Genomic DNA, 18,240 nt, shown 5'->3' with positions numbered 1-18,240 from the left:
CTGCTAGTACATTCCATCGTGCCTAAGAAAAACTAACTGCATCCAGAGCGAACAAGGTCTCCAAGGCTACTTGTTTGGTCCACTGTGCCTTCCAGAATGCTCACCCAAGAAATGCCACGAAAGCATTCCACAGACCACAACCCTCTCTCATGGTAGCAGGATGTTTTCTTTCATACTGTTTCACGTCATGCAGCTCAACTGCGATCTTTCCGATGGAACATAAAACATGATTTATCTGAAGAGGCTACCTGTTGCTACTCAGTAGACGTCCAGTAGCGGTATAGTTGTGCAAATTCTAACCTTCGTGGCCGACGAACAGCAATCAGCATGGGAGCATGAACCAAGCGCCTGTTGCGGAGGCTCATATGCTGTGTAGCGGCACCACCGTTTAGGATAGTGAAAGTCAGTTTTGTGCAATATTCTGAGCGCAAGTTATAGCCAGGTGAGGGCTGGATTGCAGTGAATTACGCATACCAACAGTTGCGAAATAGAATAGAGGCCACAAGGACGTCAAATTAATGAAAGAGTATATGTAGCAGTTTTGCATGTCACAAATCACAGCAGAAGGGGCCCACTGGCCAACCTAGCGTGTTATGATTACGTGATGTGAAGCGGTGCGTATGACAAAACAGAGTGCACAGCCATGTATAAATAGGTGCGATTTTCTAATGAGATTCATTCAAGTGTGGCAGCTCTCCTGAATGGTAGGGCATGTCACACCACCAACTACAAGCAGCAGATGGGGCGCCAGCATTTCAGTCCACAACGGGTCACGAGTTTGACCCTCTAACGCCGATGCGGTGTCCGTAGCCAGCTAGCGGCGGGCCACTCCACGGCTCGCAACCACAGGCAGTCGTTCTGGCTTCCAAAACATGCTGGAGGCATCCCGAGCCTAGGGCCACAGATTCGGACGCCAGATTGTGGGCACTAACTGTCACCACGATCTCAGCCACGCCAGCGAGAAGGACACAGCTGGCCGCCTGCGGCTCACACCAAGCAACGCTGAGTTGGCAGGGATGCAGACTGCTGAGCCGACTGTTGGCATCCTGATTACGCCACAACTCCACTGGCGTACAAGGATGACACACAGTGTGTGCAGGGGTTGCTGAGCCAGCCATTCCACGCCAAGCCGTTTCGCACACAGCAAAGCGGTGACCTCAGCATTGTGGGAACCAGTGATGAAGACTGAGGGGAACACGGCACAGAGCTTGCACAATAAATCACTTGGAAAGCTTGGACGAGTCTTAAAAAGGTGCATTCTACCTCTTCCCGCTACATTTGGTCATACTGATACATTCGGTGGTAGAAGCTGCCACTACAGCTGAAACGTTCACTGAACAGTCATTGAGTACACACTGTTGGTAGCCCCTTGATTCATCTGGGTGGTCAGTTGCTTAACAGTTGCACTTCTATTCAGCTATAAAGTCCTCTGCAGACGTTGTTGACCCCTGTCGTCTATAACTCGAGGAGCACCGTAGTTATCTCAACGCTGGTTTCGGATATCGTCATTTTTGCATGCATATTGTACATTAACCACAGGGCAAGCGAACAGTTTGCAAATATAGCCGTTTGCCACGTAAGTTAATGATCTTTCCCTTTCAGGCATAAGACAAATCACTCCATTTCCGCATCAGGACAACGACTGCACTGTTTTCCGCGTCCCCCCCCCCCCCCCCCCCAGATACCCTTTATATATCCTCTACTGCTAGCGCTTCCACCTGCCATCTGTGAGTGGTTATTGCACGCTGACGTCGAACATAGGCGATGGTCAAATTAATGTGACTAAACTATATATAACTTACAATGTCTGAGAAAAAAAGTAGTGCGCACTGAAAGGTAAGACGAAAAGAAAAGAAACTTCGTGAATTTAAATTTTACATGTAATTAAAAAACGGGTCAAATTTACAAAGCTCTCGGCAGTATGAGCCAGCTTATCAGTATGACATGGCATCGCCTCTGGACTGGATGCATGCATAGGTCACCGCTGTGCTGGCCAACGTTGGTCGCTAAATACAATGCAACGTCATTCTTCAACAGTCCTTGCTTCTCGGCCACTGCATCGCTCCAAATGCAGCCGTTCGTGTTGTGGTGTTGGCAGCAGCCTATGCATGTGACGCTAATTCTCTAGTGCGGCTGCCACCAGTCTGCGACCAATGGTGCTGAATGACAGAACGTTGCAGGTATACAATTAGCTGTTTTCAGATGGCAGACGCAGAAGTGAAGCGGTTTGATGTGCTTGGTGCTCTATGCGTCGACCTCCCCTGTGATGGTCAGACGTAGAGACCGGTAGCTCGACGGCAAGTATGCCTGCCCTCACTTTCTCATGCACTCCAGTTTGAGGCCACAGTCACGTTACAAAGCCCCACAAATCTGGATTGAACTATTCAACAAGTCGGCCAGATGGAGACCTACAATGAGTCCCATTTAATTTTTAAGACTATCGGACGCCGATAACGCTGTTTCACACAAGAACGCGGCATCTCCGTATCCTCCACGTGTTCATTCAACACCTGACACTGTTTACGCTCCCTATACGTCTTACCATCTCTGATAACAATTCCAAGCATCGACAACAATAAAAATTTACGTACCCGCCTATGGCTTGCCGGAGTGGCCGAGCGGTTCTAGGCGCTTCAGTCTGGAACCGCGCGACCGCTACGGTCGCAGGTTCGAATCCTGCCTCGGGCATGGATGTGTGTGATGTCCTTAGGTTAGTTAGGTTTAAGTAGTTCTAAGTTCTAGGGGACTGATGACCTCAGCTGTTACGTCCCATAGTGCTCAGAGCCATTTGAACCATTTGAACCATTTGAACGTGTACGGAATTACATTGACATCCGACAGTGTCTTCACCTTTTTTTTTCTTTTGTCAGGCATTATAAATCTCTTGACTCCAGTACTTCCATTACCTTACAGGTAGCCTGTTGTGGCTAATAAATACCGGCCCCAGACTGGGACTCAAAACCGATTTTCCTGATTATGGGAGCAGCCGCCTTAACCATTAAGCTATCTGAGCTAATGATGGACACGCTCAACAACTGCAGTGAATCCAGAACTCTGTTCTCGATGCTGAAAAGGAATCCAATACACATCTGAGAAACGAGAAAATTAAGATCTGAAGTGTCAGAAAGGCTTTCAGTCACGCAGGCGTTGAGTTAGTAATGTTCTCTCAAGTTTATTTAGCGCGCCTACCTCCATAATACTGCGATATATCTGCCGCCTAGGGGTTCTGCGTCTACGTCTATATGATTACTCTGTAACTGACAATGAAGTACTTGTTCTCCCTACATTGATGGATGGCAGCAAAATATTTTCGCACTTGGAGGAGAAAGTGACTGAAATTTCGTGAGAAGATCCTCCCGCAAGAAAAGCTCGTTTGTTCTAATGATTGCCACCCCAATTCGCATATCATATCCGTGGCACCCGCTCCCCTATTTCGTGATAATGCAAAACGAACTGTCCTTCCTGCTGCCCTTCTTTGAACTTTTTCTATGTCCTTCGTTAGGCCTATCTGATGAAGATACCACACCCCAAAAGTGGACGGACAGTCTTAATGCAGGCAGTCTCTTTAGTAGATCTGTTACATTTTCTAAGTGTTTCGTAAATAAATTGCAATTTGTGTCGGTTTCCCTACATTATCTATGTGATCGTTCCAGTTTAAGTAATTGCTATTCCTAAGTATTTAGTGGAATTTACAGTCCTTAGATTTGTGTGATTTATTGTGTAACCGAAATATAGCGGATTCCCTTTGGTAAGCCAGTGGATGACTTCACACTTTTCATTATTTCAAATTAGTTGCCGCTTTTCACATCATACAGATATCTTGTGTAAATCATTTTGCAATTGGTTTTGGTCACCTGATGACTTCACATGACGGTAAACGACTGCATCATCTGCAAACGGTATGAGAGAGCTGCTCAGATTTTCTCCTAAATCGTTTACATAGATCAGGCGCAGTGGAGGTCCTATGACACTTCCTTCGGGAAAGCCAGATATCACTTCTGTTTTACTCGATGCCTTTCCGTCAGTTACTACTTTCTGACAAGAAATCACGAATCCAGACGCACAATTGAGATGATACTCCACAGGTACGCAATTTGATTACATGTTATATTCAAATTTTTTCCGAGACATTTAAGTCTCATCCTTATCTACGGAAATGATGGAAGCTGATTAAATGAATTAAAATTTGTGCTACAGTCGGCACTCGAAGCCCGGTTTTCATGTTAACTAGCAGAAATGCTGAGCATTAAGCCATAGCAGCACTACGGTCAACAATGCTGCACAACATTCCCAAGTTTAATGTCGTCCCCAACACAAACGTCAGTTCATATCCTCACCTTATTTTCCCCCTAAATTGTCACTATTGTCGGGGCTCTTCGGCATTGGTTTCTGTTGCGGAGGGTATTGGACTTGTGTGGTTCGTGCAGCAACAGTAGCCACAGTGCTTCGATGGTGAAATGGTCAATATTTCTGCCTAGTAAGCAAGAAGACCTGGGTTGTAGCCCCGGCTGTGGCTCAAACTGTAATTCATTTCATCAGTTTGCATCATTATCGTTCATTAAATGTTTCTTGAGAGGAATAGTATCAAAAGCCTTCTGAAAACCTAAAAACATGGAATCAGTTACTTCTTGAGAATAAAGATCTTGTTGTGTTTCACAAGAGCTACGTTTTCTGAATACGTGTTGGCTATTTGTCAATAAATCGTTTTCTAGGAGGTAATTCGTGCGAATCATATTAAAAAGTCCATTATTTTCCAATGTTTTCCTGTGCGATGTGAGTGAAACTTATAGATGTGCGCAGCCACCAAATGACATACACGATCGCAGTTTTATTGGTAAAAATAAACTTTTATTCACATTCCACAATCCGTTTTAATCTACTGGTCGTTGGAACGTAGGTCAAACTCGTGGAGCCATTATAAAACAACAGTGTTTCTGTCCGCTTATAACCATTTAACAGACACCTTTCACTAACATTGAACCATATGAAAAACTCATTTATCTGGCAAACACATCTCCCTTAGCGCCTCCACAACACATAGGATCTCACACACTAAGTCCTCAGCAACCCCTCCCTCTCACCCCATAAAAATTACCAGCGGTTAATCACAGCAGCCGTCATAGCAGAATGTGGGGTTTCATATTATTTGCTTCTTTTTTAAAGAAATTAGTCTTTCTAAACTAAGCAAAGCTACATGTGTTTGTGAAATTAATTTCTTAGATAATACGCTGCCGGATAAAAAGTTAGTACAGCTGGAAAGATGGCATATACCACCTGGGGCGTAGCAGATGTACTGATAATGGTCTCGGCATCGTCCGCCAACACACACCATAGTGGCATAGCTACCAGAGAGCCATCTGTGTCTACCCCTTAATGGGGGATGCTCACAGGCAGAAGGCTCCATTCGAGGGTTGGAACATCTCTGCCTCTCAGGATTAAGAACTGCCTGGACTGCTCTTAGGGTTACAATTCCTATAAGGATAAGTTTCTAGCCGTCTACGTCATCGTCATCATCGTCTCTTCGGTGTCAGTCACCGTCCTTGCTGCCAGTAATCGCTAACTGTCATCGTCGCATCTCGACCTCCCCCTTGCTTCTGGTCATCATCAGCCCGCATCAACACTGCCAGTCTTCGCTTCCATCAGTCCGTCATCGCCGTTTCATCGCCTGTTTGTCAACGCCTTCGCCTCCATCTTTTATCGCCACTACTGCATCACATTGGAGGCATTCTCACCACTCTCAAATGTACCAAAGCTCGTCACACTCGTCTAAACGCCACTATGGAAGCCGCTCACACCAGTCAACGCCACTCATCACTGTCCGCCATAGTGGATCGTACCACAACTATCATCTGTACCTCTCCTTTTCCTGCTTCCACCGTTATCACATGGAGCACGTCCCCTCACCCACCCCCTATGCCTATTCGCCCTGACCTACTGTTATCACACCCTGAACAGTCGTAATTCATGCATCTCTCTCCATCCCAGCTCCCCTTATAGTTTCTTTTTCAGCCACCTCATCCACCACTGCTGCACATGTAACAGCCCCCTGAGCAACAGTGGCCTCAGATGCCATCACCACACCATACAAACCGACTCATACCATGCTGACCTGCACCAATCAAAGGTAATCCCTACTAACGTAACATCCCACCACCCCCGATCCTACAACAATCCTTTCCTGTAAACGACAAAACACCAACATCAGTCCTACTCCCACACCAAAGAAACCATTAACTGATCGTGGCAGCCCGTAGCATATAGACACTACTCCCGCCCCCCCAACGTCTTCCCCTACCATCCACACCTTTGTCCTCTTCAACTTAAATCCGAAATTCCTCAAACACAAATCCCTCTCCCTCGAAATCAAAAACACCTACCTAGCCGCTACATCCAACAAATCATCAATAGAAAAGATTCTGTGCTACCAAAGTCCCTCAACCTCAACTTCCACAGTGACCTCCTCTACAAAATTTCTCACATTACCTCCGGTTCCAAACTCCATGCCATCCTCTCACTCTCACTGTGGTGATCACCAACGCTGACTTGAGATCAACAGATGCTGAAATGGAATCCAAACTGGACACGAACCTGAATTTAGAGCCCTTCAGATCAACAACGATGACTGTCCCACTTGCCTTGTTTGTGTATTTACTGAATCTACCTCCATTATAGACCTTCTTTCTATAGAGGGAGCCCTGATATACCATCACTGCCCCAAGCTTGAACCTTCCAAGTTCCATCTTCAGTCCATCTACCTGTCCACACTGAAAAGCCTCCCATTTCCTTATCAGTTCCCTAATTTAGCTTCTCCTCCTTCTCCTCCTACCTGCAACACTTGCAATGACTCACACCCCACCTATTCCTCAAAATGCAAAGCCTAGCCACAACCAACCAAACCAGAACTCACTGTCCCAATCTGTCCCATTGATACGTTAATCATCCCTGAAGTTCCCTCTGCCCAACCCCCAATGCTGAATACATCATCAACTTCATAACAATCGTGGTCCAGAACACTCATCCACCCTCCAAAAATCGCGCTTCCTGCCCTCTGTCTTTCATTTAAACACCCAAGTCACTTACTTCCACAACCAGACCCACTTCCTCTTCACCTGCCTTGACACCCTAGTCTGAAGTCTGTCTAGTCCTCACCCAAACACACCACTGTTATTTCTTTGTAAAGGCGTGGCAGCACTACAAAATCTTGTACCACAACATCCACTCCCTACCCACCAATAAATATCTTTTAGTGCATATCCTGTCCCAACATAATATCCATATCTTTATCCTTAATGAAATGTTCCTCCAACCCTAGCACACCATCTGAACCTCTCCTTATACCGTCCACCAAAGAAATAATCAGCCCCTTCCCCTGACCAAAAGTGGAGTTGCAGTTGACCGCTACAGGAATATTCCTATTTAGTCTTATACAATACTCCCACCAAACACCTTATCCTTATCCTCTTTTTTCCCACCTTAACCTTTACCTGTACATCCATCTACATCTGTTCTAATCACCCCATCCCCTATGACTTCCTTGCCCTCATAGATCATACATTTTCCACCTATATTGTTGCCACTGAGCTCAACATCCATAGTAGATGCCCTGCAGAACTCTAATGGTGGTGTCAGTTTACTGGCTTCCTCGAAGGTTGCTTGTTCCCATCCCCCACCAGACCCAACATGAAAGCAACATCGCTTCTGATGTCATCCTACCATCTACCAATATCCTCAAATGCCTCACTGCAGAAGTCCTCAATCCGATTGGAAGCTACTATCATTCTGTACTTCTCACCGTCTCTTACATGCAATCTCATCCCTGTGCACCCTATCCCAATCTCCATCCACAATTTATACAAGACTACTCCTGCACCAATTGGAATACCTACTGGTACCCCGTAGAAACCCCGTCTGGAAGCCACCCCTTGACTTTCCAAGAATTTGACGATAGCCCTCACACAGGATCCTTCCTGCAGCAGAACTTGTCAGATGCTATTTTCACCCACATTCCTACCAAGACCATATATCTTATCTTCACCGTCCCACCCTCCCCCCATAAGAGCTACTCCTGCTTCAAGAATCCTGTTGCATGTGCCACTTCTTTCTGCAAACTCGTTACCAGAAAACCTTTCATGCCACTGGAAAATACAGAGACACATCAGGAATTTATTAAATGCAAGAAACGCCAGCACTGGTGCCATATATGCACCAGACTCAACATTACACTCTCCATAAACTCTTCCAAGTATTGAAAAGTACTCCATCGATTCACAGGCAATGATGCTATCTCTCTCTACTCACTCATCCACAACAATCATTCCTTACCTGATAACCTGAGAAAAGCTGACCACTTTGGCGATATGTCTCAGACATCTTCTCCAACCTTGATGACCCTCATTTTTATTGGTCCCTGTTTCCTACCATCCAATAAACTTCTAACACTGTTGTGGCACCCCTTGCTCCTAGCTTCCAGTGCTTGGGCAACATATCACATACAGAATTAAATATACCAATCACAGCATATGACACAAAACATGTACTTCACAGAAAATACAACACATCCCCTGATCACAATTGTATCACCTACTGACACCTTAAAGAAAAACACCTTTCCTTTTTTCGTCACACTCGCGACACTCTATACCATTATCCTCTCTTACAGGTTACTATCCTGAACTCTGGAAAACGTCCAAATCATACTTTTCCTCAAACTGCACAAACCCCTACTGATGTCTGGCGTGAGGTCAGTCGCTTGACGGCGCGTTTCGGCGCGGGCCCGCCCGTCGCCGGCGCGCCGTAAGGCACGGAAGCTCGCACTGGGGCGTATCGCTTCCAGTCGAGCGTGCCGCGGCAGTCCGCACTCGGGGAAGTGATGCGTCTGTCATAGCCTCTCCTTCCCAAGTGGCCCTTTCCGCCTTCCCGTGGTGCCAGATGTCAAGCTCGGCATTCTGCCTTGCGACAAAAGGGAGAGCTGCGACCCAACCCGATGCGAAAGCGAAGGGTGCGTGACACAGGGGGAGCTGTGTCGAGGGACCGGACATCTGTCCCTTTCTGTTCGCAGGGTACAGACCAGCAGGTGCTCTGCATGCCGGCGACCTCGTTTGTCGGCGTGGGATCGCGGTGCGACTCGGCAAGGGTGCTTCGCCGCGCCTCTGGGTAACTGGGGCGTGTTCTGCCAAACACAGGAGGTGGTGACACCGCCTGGGCCAGGTTAGATGGGTCCAGACCGCCGAACGGCTGGGTGACCGACCCACCACCTGATTAGGAGTGGGTCCTTGGCCTTCAGGTGGAAGCTCAGGCTAGTAGGCGGCGAAGGACGAGAGGTGCATCCACCTCTCCGGAGTGCGGGGTGCACTTGCCGAGGAGCGTCGCCTGAAATCGTCGATGACGGAGCCACCGACGGGGACCAGGGCGCTGGCAACGGCGCGCTGAACCCAGCAGTTCGAGGATGCCCTTGGCCTTGGGGCGAGGCCAGTGGGCGAGCTGCATCAGTCCCCCCCCCATGCCAGAGGAGCCGGTCCGGGGCAAGAGACGAACTCCCAACCTTTCACTCGTCAAATCAATCATGGCTGAACAAGAGACGAGTGATTCGAGTGTTCTTTCGAGGTGTTCGACACTTACTGTTCCCACCCCTGAAGAGGGCCTGGGGCAGAACGCAGAAAACGTAACTGAATGGCATACTAGAATAAAGCAACTGCTAGATTCTAGTATAAAAAATGGTAAAATAAGCAACACAGCAGTACTCTCTATCAAAAAGGAACTCACCGCCTGGGCTATCGCTAGCGCGAAACTCGAGGGGCGACTAGAGGAACTAGAAAAAGAGAATGAACGACTGCGAAAACAGCCCACCAAAATGTGGGCAGGGGTGGTCGCACAATCGGCCACAAAAACACAAACTACCAAAGAGACCATTGAAAAGGTGTCCAAAAGGCCTGACACGGCAGTCTTCCTAAGACCCCTGCCAGGCCAGGACATCAAAAAGGTACAAGAACTTTTCACAACCACTGTAAATCCGGCAACAGACAAGATAAAAATAAACAAGGTAAAGGTAACAAAAAATGTTGTAATAGTAGATGTTGCCACTGAAGAAGATGGGGACAAGATACTTAATCACGACAAACTCAAAAAGGTGATTAAGTGTGAACCGCCAAAGAAGCGGAATCCCTTGGTGATCCTGTATGACGTGCCCATCACAATAAATGAGAATGATATTTATGAAACAATAAATCAACAGAACTTTGAGGACATGAGTCTGGATAATTTCAAAAAAGAATTCAAACTGCGCTTCAGAACTGGACCTAGAGAGTGCGATGTAGTGCATCATGTAGCTGAAGTCTCGGGGAGTATGTGGCGTAAGCTCAACACTATGGGCAGAATATACATGGGGTTCCACTCGATAAACGTAAGGGACTACCTCGTAGTTCCCCGGTGTCATAACTGTGGAGACCTTGACCATGTTCACAAACACTGTGAGCGAAAGCCGGCTTGTTACAGGTGCGGCGCTGAAGATCATACTAGGAATACTTGTGGCAAAACAGGAATACGTATCCCTTGTACAAGAAGAGGGAAAAGGAATTGTAATGCCAGAGGAAGAAACTGCCCCACATACAGGGCACTAGAACAAAGACTTATATCGAGGACTGATTATGGCTGAGTCCATTTCAGGCAACAGGAAGCTTAAAAGAAAGTGTACAAGTAAAAGGGTAATGGATGCACTAAGGGCTAGCAGATTCAGGGAGTTCTTACAAAGAGCCACCAAAACTCAGACCAGAAAAATAGACACAAAAGATGCTGGTGTACAAACGGACCCCTGCGGTCAGATTGGTGCACCCTCTCCCCTAAACTGGGGACTAAGGTCGCTTGAAGAGCTAGAACGACCAAAAGGGCGACCTGTGGCAAAACAACAAATGGAAACACCAGAGAAACAAAAAATACAAGTTAACACAATAAGCAGTACATCACCCGCTATAAACCCTCTCACACAAAAAGGTTCGGGCGTAGATCCCAACAGGATATACCCCAACCTAGAACACGCATTACAACTAGCGCGCTTGGAGGAGGCGGCGGTCCTCACCACAGCCCTGAGGCATGTGGTACGTGTCGGTCATGAATATGGCAGAGACGTCACCTTCTCGGTAATGGAGGCTGTTGACAGAATACAGCTGAAGACAATGAATCTCCCCACTGACTTTGGAGTCCTGCGTGACCTGGTCAAAAAAGTCTTTGAAAAGAGAAATGAGAAATTCGATCTTGACGAACTTTACAGTCAATCTGTCATTACGAACGGAAGACTAGCTCACGATTGGAGCAAGAATTGGCCTGAATCACACATTAGAACATATTACGCACGTGACCCATTTAAACGTAGGACAGATTAACTCACACAATAGTAAATTAGTCATGCAGGAACTCCACAGGGTCGTGGAGGAGAGGAGTCTGGATGTGCTCTGTCTGCAGGAACCATACTCCCTGGCTGGGCGAATCCCATTTGCAGCAGCTAATTGGCAAGTCGTTCACAGCAGAGCGGAACCCAGAGCATCTATAATGATCATCAATAAAGTGATAGGAGCCACAGTCCTCTCTCAGTTCTGCGACGATCATTGCAACGTCGTGGAACTACAATCGCCAGCTGGAGTACTGTACATCATCAATATGTACTTCCAGTACAGCCGGGCAATAGATGAATTCTTAGACAAACTTACACAAATAACCACGGCGTTGCGGGGACGACGATGTGTCATTACAGCAAACATAAATGCCAAATCTCCCCTGTGGGTCAGCGGCACACGAGACGACCGAGGAGAAAAGGCCGAGGAGACCATCATGGCGTTACAGTTAATGGTCGCCAACAAGCAAGGAAATCCACCCACCTACGCAGGAGGTGGGGGCGAGGGCACAAATATTGACATCACACTGGTCACGCCCAATCTCGCCACCAGAGTAACCAATTGGATGGTCTGGGATCAAGTTACAACCAGTCATCATAACCTTATTACATTCTCATTGGGAGATGAGGAGTGCCGCTGGGACATGGGGTGGGAGACACAGTTAAACTACAACAAGGCTGACTGAGACCGCCTGTCAAGGGAGTTTGAAATACCGATATTGCCAGATGGTGACGAAAATGTCGAAGGATATGCTGAGGAACTGGTGAAAGCAGTTGTTAGAGCGGTAAAAGCTGCCGTACCAACCAGGAGGAGAGCTGTAGCGGCCTCTCCGTCACCATGGTCAACCGAACTTGGACAAATGCGCCAGTCCGTAAGGAGGGCGAGGAGGTACTACCAGTGGAGTGTCGTCTGGGAGGAGAGGCAACGCTGGTTGCAAAGATACAGAGAGGCAAAGGAGCACTTCCAACAGGAGCTTAAGGCAGTAAGGCTACAGTGCTGGGAGAAATATGTACGAACTAGCTACGGACCCATGGGGCGTACAGTACAAGTTAGCACGGGAAAAGATTAGGTCACCCATGGTGCTGTCCACCGTCAGGGACCAGGGCAGGATGACGGAAACCTGGCAGGAAACTGCTGAGGTCCTACTTCGTATCCTGCTGCCTGACGACGGCGAGAATGATGACTCTGAGGCACAGCAACAGATTCGGAGGCAAGATCAAGAGGAATACCAGAACAACAATATGGTATATCCCTTCTCCAAAGAAGAAGTAGCCGCTCAGATAAATGCCCTCAAAAGAGGCAAGGCTCCTGGCCCAGATGGCATCACTGCGGAGGTGGTACAATTCCTGGCCCCCCAGCTGGTAGCACCTCTCACAAAGTTATACAACGAGTGCTTGGGGCTCGGGAAATTCCCCCAAATTTGGAAAAAGGCCACAGTAGTAATAATCAAGAAAAGCCTGGATAAAGATCCACAAGAAGCTAAGTCCTACAGCCCCATCTGTTTATTCGACATATTGGGGAAACTTTTTGAGAGGTTGCTGGCAGACAGACTGGCAGCACACCGAGTTTTGTGTGGGATGAGTGACAGACAGTTTGGCTTCAGGGCCGGGAGATCGGCGTCTGACGCCATCGCCCTCGCTGCAGAGGTCTGTGCCTCTACCCCGCACAAATACGTGGTCGGCATCATGGTGGACATCAGTGGCCCCTTTGACAACCTGTGGTGGCCCTCGCTCTTCTCCCGCTTGCGAGAGAAGGAGTGCCCGGGGTCGCTATATGGCTGTCTCAGGAGCTATTGTGAGAATAGGGAGGTTTGGCTATCGTCCCCTAGCGGGAGAATAAGTAAGAAGATCACCAAGGGGTGTCCACAGGGATCTGTCCTGGGGCCACTCTTTTGGGATATTAACATGGAACCCCTTTTGGACAACCTACAGAACAGCGATGATGTGCTAGAGGGCATAGCCTATACGGACGACCTACTCCTGTTGGTTGGCGGCCGTAGCCGCGAAGAATTAGAGCCGAAAATTGAGAGGGCCATAACAATCTTGAGTACATGGTGCCACATGACCAAAACGAAGATTTCACCAACTAAGTCCACGTACCTACTCCTAAAAGGACAACTAATTAGGAATCCGACAGTAAGAATAGATGGCTCACCAGTTCTTCAACGCCATGACGCGCGATACTTGGGCGTAATTGTCGATGAGAGATGGACTTATGCATCACATATTCACACCGTCACACAGAGATCATTAGAAACACTAAACAATTTAATATCGATTGGTCACAAGCGATTCCACCTGCCACCAGAATTAATCAAACTTTATCACAATAGCATACTGACATCAATTGTAGGATATGAGTCAGGAGCCTGGGCCCACAGACTCACGATGGTCGTGCCTGCCATGGCTGTGAGAAGAGTGCAGTGGAACATGCTTCTCAGATCAGTAATGGCATACAGAACAACACCGGGAGGAGCGCTAACAGTACTAATGGGGCTCTGTCCGCTTGATATAAAAATCAGAGAGCAGGCAACATGGTACTGGGTTAAAAAGGGAAACAGGGATAAAATAGTTGATCTAATGGGGATTCATGTGGGAAACAAAATGGAAATCAAACGCAGGGGGGAAGAACTTTGGCAAGAACAATGGGACAACGAAGAAACCGGTCGCAGAACATACGAACTGCTGCCCAACATCGGGGAAAGACTGCAATTAAAACACTTTACACCGTCACGAGGACTGCTGCATTTCCTCACAGGTCATGGACCCTACCCGGCATACTTATGCCGGTTCGCGAAACGGGCTACACCAGCGTGTGACTGTGGGGCCACACCAGGCACCCCAGAACACGTGGTGTATGAGTGCCACCTCTTCGACGACGTAGCGGCGCAATTACGTCATCAGCTACCCAACTACGACACGTATCACCTGCTCAGGCATGAGGACCATTTCTCAATCCTGAATAAATTGGCAAATGAGATATCACTCAAAGTGATAAAGGAATATCTTAGGAACAACGACTAAGATGTCATTACACCAAATCTGACTCCGCGCACCTGTCCTGTTCCGCCGGGGCGTGGACTTGGCCAGCCGCCTCACGGCTGGAATCCGCCACGTCTGGGATTAGGGGGAGGGTGCGCCCAACTACCGATCTAGACACTCACCGATTTTGACACTAGGTTAAGTTAGGTTAGATGTAGGATAAGCTTGGATAACAACTTTAGTATAGTACTGTAGCGATCAACAACTGTGGCCAGCCCAGTGCCAGGGGCACGTTCACCGGGATTAGCTCGGTGAACAGGGCCACTAACACAGGTTTATACAACGCTGGCACATCTGTAACGCTGCAGGTAGTCGTAGATTAGCATAAGTAGAATAAAATAACATAGAAAGACATAACAGTAGTGCCCATAGTGAGAGCAAAAGGCAACTGACATAGAGTAAGCCGTAGTAGTAACACTAAATTGTATCAACTAGGACCGACTAATTGTATAAGGTGGTGGTTTGTAATGTATCATATACTGACGAATAAAGAATTTAAAAAAAAAAACCTACTGATGCCTTCTCCTATCGCCCCATCTGCCACGCCTCAGTGTTCGGCAAGGGTTTTAGAATCCATCCTCTCCCAATGCATCCATTAACAATGAACCAACACCACTTTCTTCCTCTTAACCAGTATTTCCATCACAATTTCTCCCCTGATGACCTGCTCCTGCACCTTACTCACCTCCAATCCCACTAACGCAATTACTGTAAAGCTACTATTTTTATGTCCCTCGATCTAGAGAAAGCCTATGACCAGGTATGGCATTTCAGTCTCCTTTTCAGACTCTAGACAAATGCACCTCTAATTAATTATTTCTGGCTTGTTTCATCTTTTCTATTTAACAGCTCATCCTTCGTCACAGTAAGAATATGAATTCCCATACCTTCCATCCCTCTGCAATAATGCCCCAAGGCTCTGTCTTCTCTCCTCTCGTTTATCTGCTTTACACTGCTGATATGCCTAAACCACACCCACCAGTTCAGCTCCTTCAGTATGCTGATGACACCACTTTCCTCGCTCTCTACCCTACACTCTGGAAGCCTCACGATTCCTCCAAATCACCTCAATCAGTTTACCTCCGGATGTAACCAATGGCTCCTCAAGATCAACTCCTCCAAAACCCAATAAATAATTGTTGGATGAACCTCCCACACCTTCTGCCTCCATGATTTCTACCTCACCATTTACAATTGTCTTATCCCATTAATTAACACACTAAAATATCTTGGACTAAAACTCGACCAGCAACTAACCAGCAACTCAAATACCAACTATCCAATAGAAAACCCACAATACACTAAAACTACTGAAACTCCTAACAGGTCCAGCTTGGGGATTACATGCCTCCACTGTTCTCTAAACCTACAAAATCCTGATCTGCCCATCCTCACCTACACAAATTTGCATGGATTTCCACCCTCAGCAAAGTTCTATAAGTTCCTCCAAATTCTCAAACGCCAAGCACTCTGTCACGCTTTCGACATCCATTTACCTTCCCCCACTTTGATCCTCCACCATCTCATCAAATTCCCATCCCTCCTCAACCATACCAAACACCCCCATATTGTCTGCCTGCTTAGCTGAGTGGTAACATGTTGCCTGTCATGCAATGGGCCCAGGTTCAATTCCTGGCCAGGTGGGAGATTTTCTCCACTCGAGGATTGAGTGTTTTGTTGTCCTTATCATCATTTCATCACCACCGATGCACAAGTCACCCAATGTGGTGTCACCTCACATGGAATCTGAGCTTCACTGGGTGGGGCCCCCTGTCCAACAATGCCACATGATCATTTTTTACCTCTGCATCTCCTATACTGTTCACAAAGTAGATTCCAATCACCCTATTGTCTCCACTGTTATCACAAGTCCTGTCATGCCTACACAACCATATTCCTCTGTCCCTAAACCAACACACGTTCCATATCCTCTCCCAATGCAACTTCAACCATCTCCCTCTCCAACACAATGAGATCTGGACCCATATTTATCCCTCTTTCCAACAACTCTTCCCCACCTATCCTATTCCACATCAGGCTCCCTCTCTCCTTTCCCTCTCCATCCATCCCCATCCCTTTCCTTGTGCAACCACTGCTCTACCGACACATCTCACTACTGCTCACCCTCCGTCTTTCCTAACAACATATTTCCCCTACCTCTCATCTCCACAGTTTTCCTACCTAACAAAAAATATGTTCAAATGTGTGCAAATTCATAAGGGACCAAACTACAGAGGTTATCGGTCCCTAGACTTACACACTATTTAAACTAACTTATGCTAAGAACAACACACACATACCCATGCCTGGGGGAGGACTCGAACCTCAAATTTTGTTTGTATATTCTCATTATAAATTTGATTGGCTGAAGAGCGGCGTACTGTGTTGATGAAAATCGACACCCTACCACGTGCAGCGAGGGGGATGAAATAACACTAAAGGGAAAAAGAACAGGAGGCTCACTGTGGTGCAGGCGTGTGAAACAAACAAATAAAATGCCACGGAGACGCACTCGCGCTTCGTACAGCCAACTGAGCGAGTGTGAAAGGGCTCAGACTGTGACCTTCTGTGTGACCTGATAGCTCTTTCGGAGAACTGCCACACAAGTTGCATGTGCTGCATCAGTTGTGCAATGATGGTGGTATCAGTGGTCACGTGAATATTCAAACACTTGCAAATGACTGGAGTGGTGAACATGGTCTGACATTCTTTGTTGTGAGGAAGCACGGTGACGCCGCGAGGAAATTGATTGTGCTATAACTCTTTTTTTAGTACAATGCAACTGTGGATCTGAAAATATGGTGAGGACGTTGTGGGACCCTTGTGGATTAGCAAAAAGTCATTGTAGTTTTTTCTTATTTATGTGATTTGCTCGTACATCTGTAGTAGGTTGTAAATCGGTATAGATTGCGTTGTCTGTCTGTTGTCGGTCTGGAATGCGGTGGAGATGTTGGTGGCAGTGGATGTATATTAACCTATTGATCCATTCAGTTTGTTGCTATTTTATTTTGGTGTCCTCTTGTAAAGTCATTTACGGGGAAAAGCAGTATTGTTTTATCTATATAATGTATGCCTCTATCTTAGCATAAGTTTTCACTCTATATTATTGATGGTCACTTTGGGGGACAGATTATTTTATTACTGTCGGGGAATTAATTATTTCGTTTTTTATATGTCATTTGCTATCAGAAACTAATTATTGCAGGAAGTTGTGAACAAGAGTCTGCTGTATTCGCGTGTCGTCACGTGACAGCTTTGTTCCGACTTAATTCTGAACAAACGTCATTACAAACACGCCTCTCGCAGGGGGCTATCGGAGATGAACTAGCTGGAAGCAGAAGAGCCCCTCCCCCTGCCCCCACTGTACAGCACTCGATAGGCAACATACGTGGAAGCAATCAGTCCGCCGCAAGGCCACTCACATGCCGCGGGTACAAACAGCTTCCGCGGTGGTTTCAGCTCAAAGGCCGGCTGTCGGCAAACGTGGCAAATCGCGTTACACGCCGCCTGGCGACAGTTAGCAGCGAGCTACTGATTCGTGAACCGCCGCAGGCCGCTCACAGTGCATTCGGCGACAAATGCGCCTCTCTGGCAGTCTCTCTCGCTACATCAGCCCGTAGATCGCGGTATCCGTACTGTCCTGAATAAATTTTCTGCCGGAACATTACGAGGTGAAGAATTTTTCCAACATTCTTGTAAAAAAATATAATAAATTTCATTGTCATCTGTATTAGCTAGATTTACATTCTATGGGTTAAATTTCATGATGTGCCATGATGGCGACGAACAACTTAGTTTACAGAATATTAACGTAT

This window comes from Schistocerca piceifrons, chromosome 4 (genome assembly GCF_021461385.2).
Source record: "Schistocerca piceifrons isolate TAMUIC-IGC-003096 chromosome 4, iqSchPice1.1, whole genome shotgun sequence".
Taxonomy (NCBI): domain Eukaryota; kingdom Metazoa; phylum Arthropoda; class Insecta; order Orthoptera; family Acrididae; genus Schistocerca; species Schistocerca piceifrons.
This window is presented reverse-complemented; position numbering follows the sequence as displayed.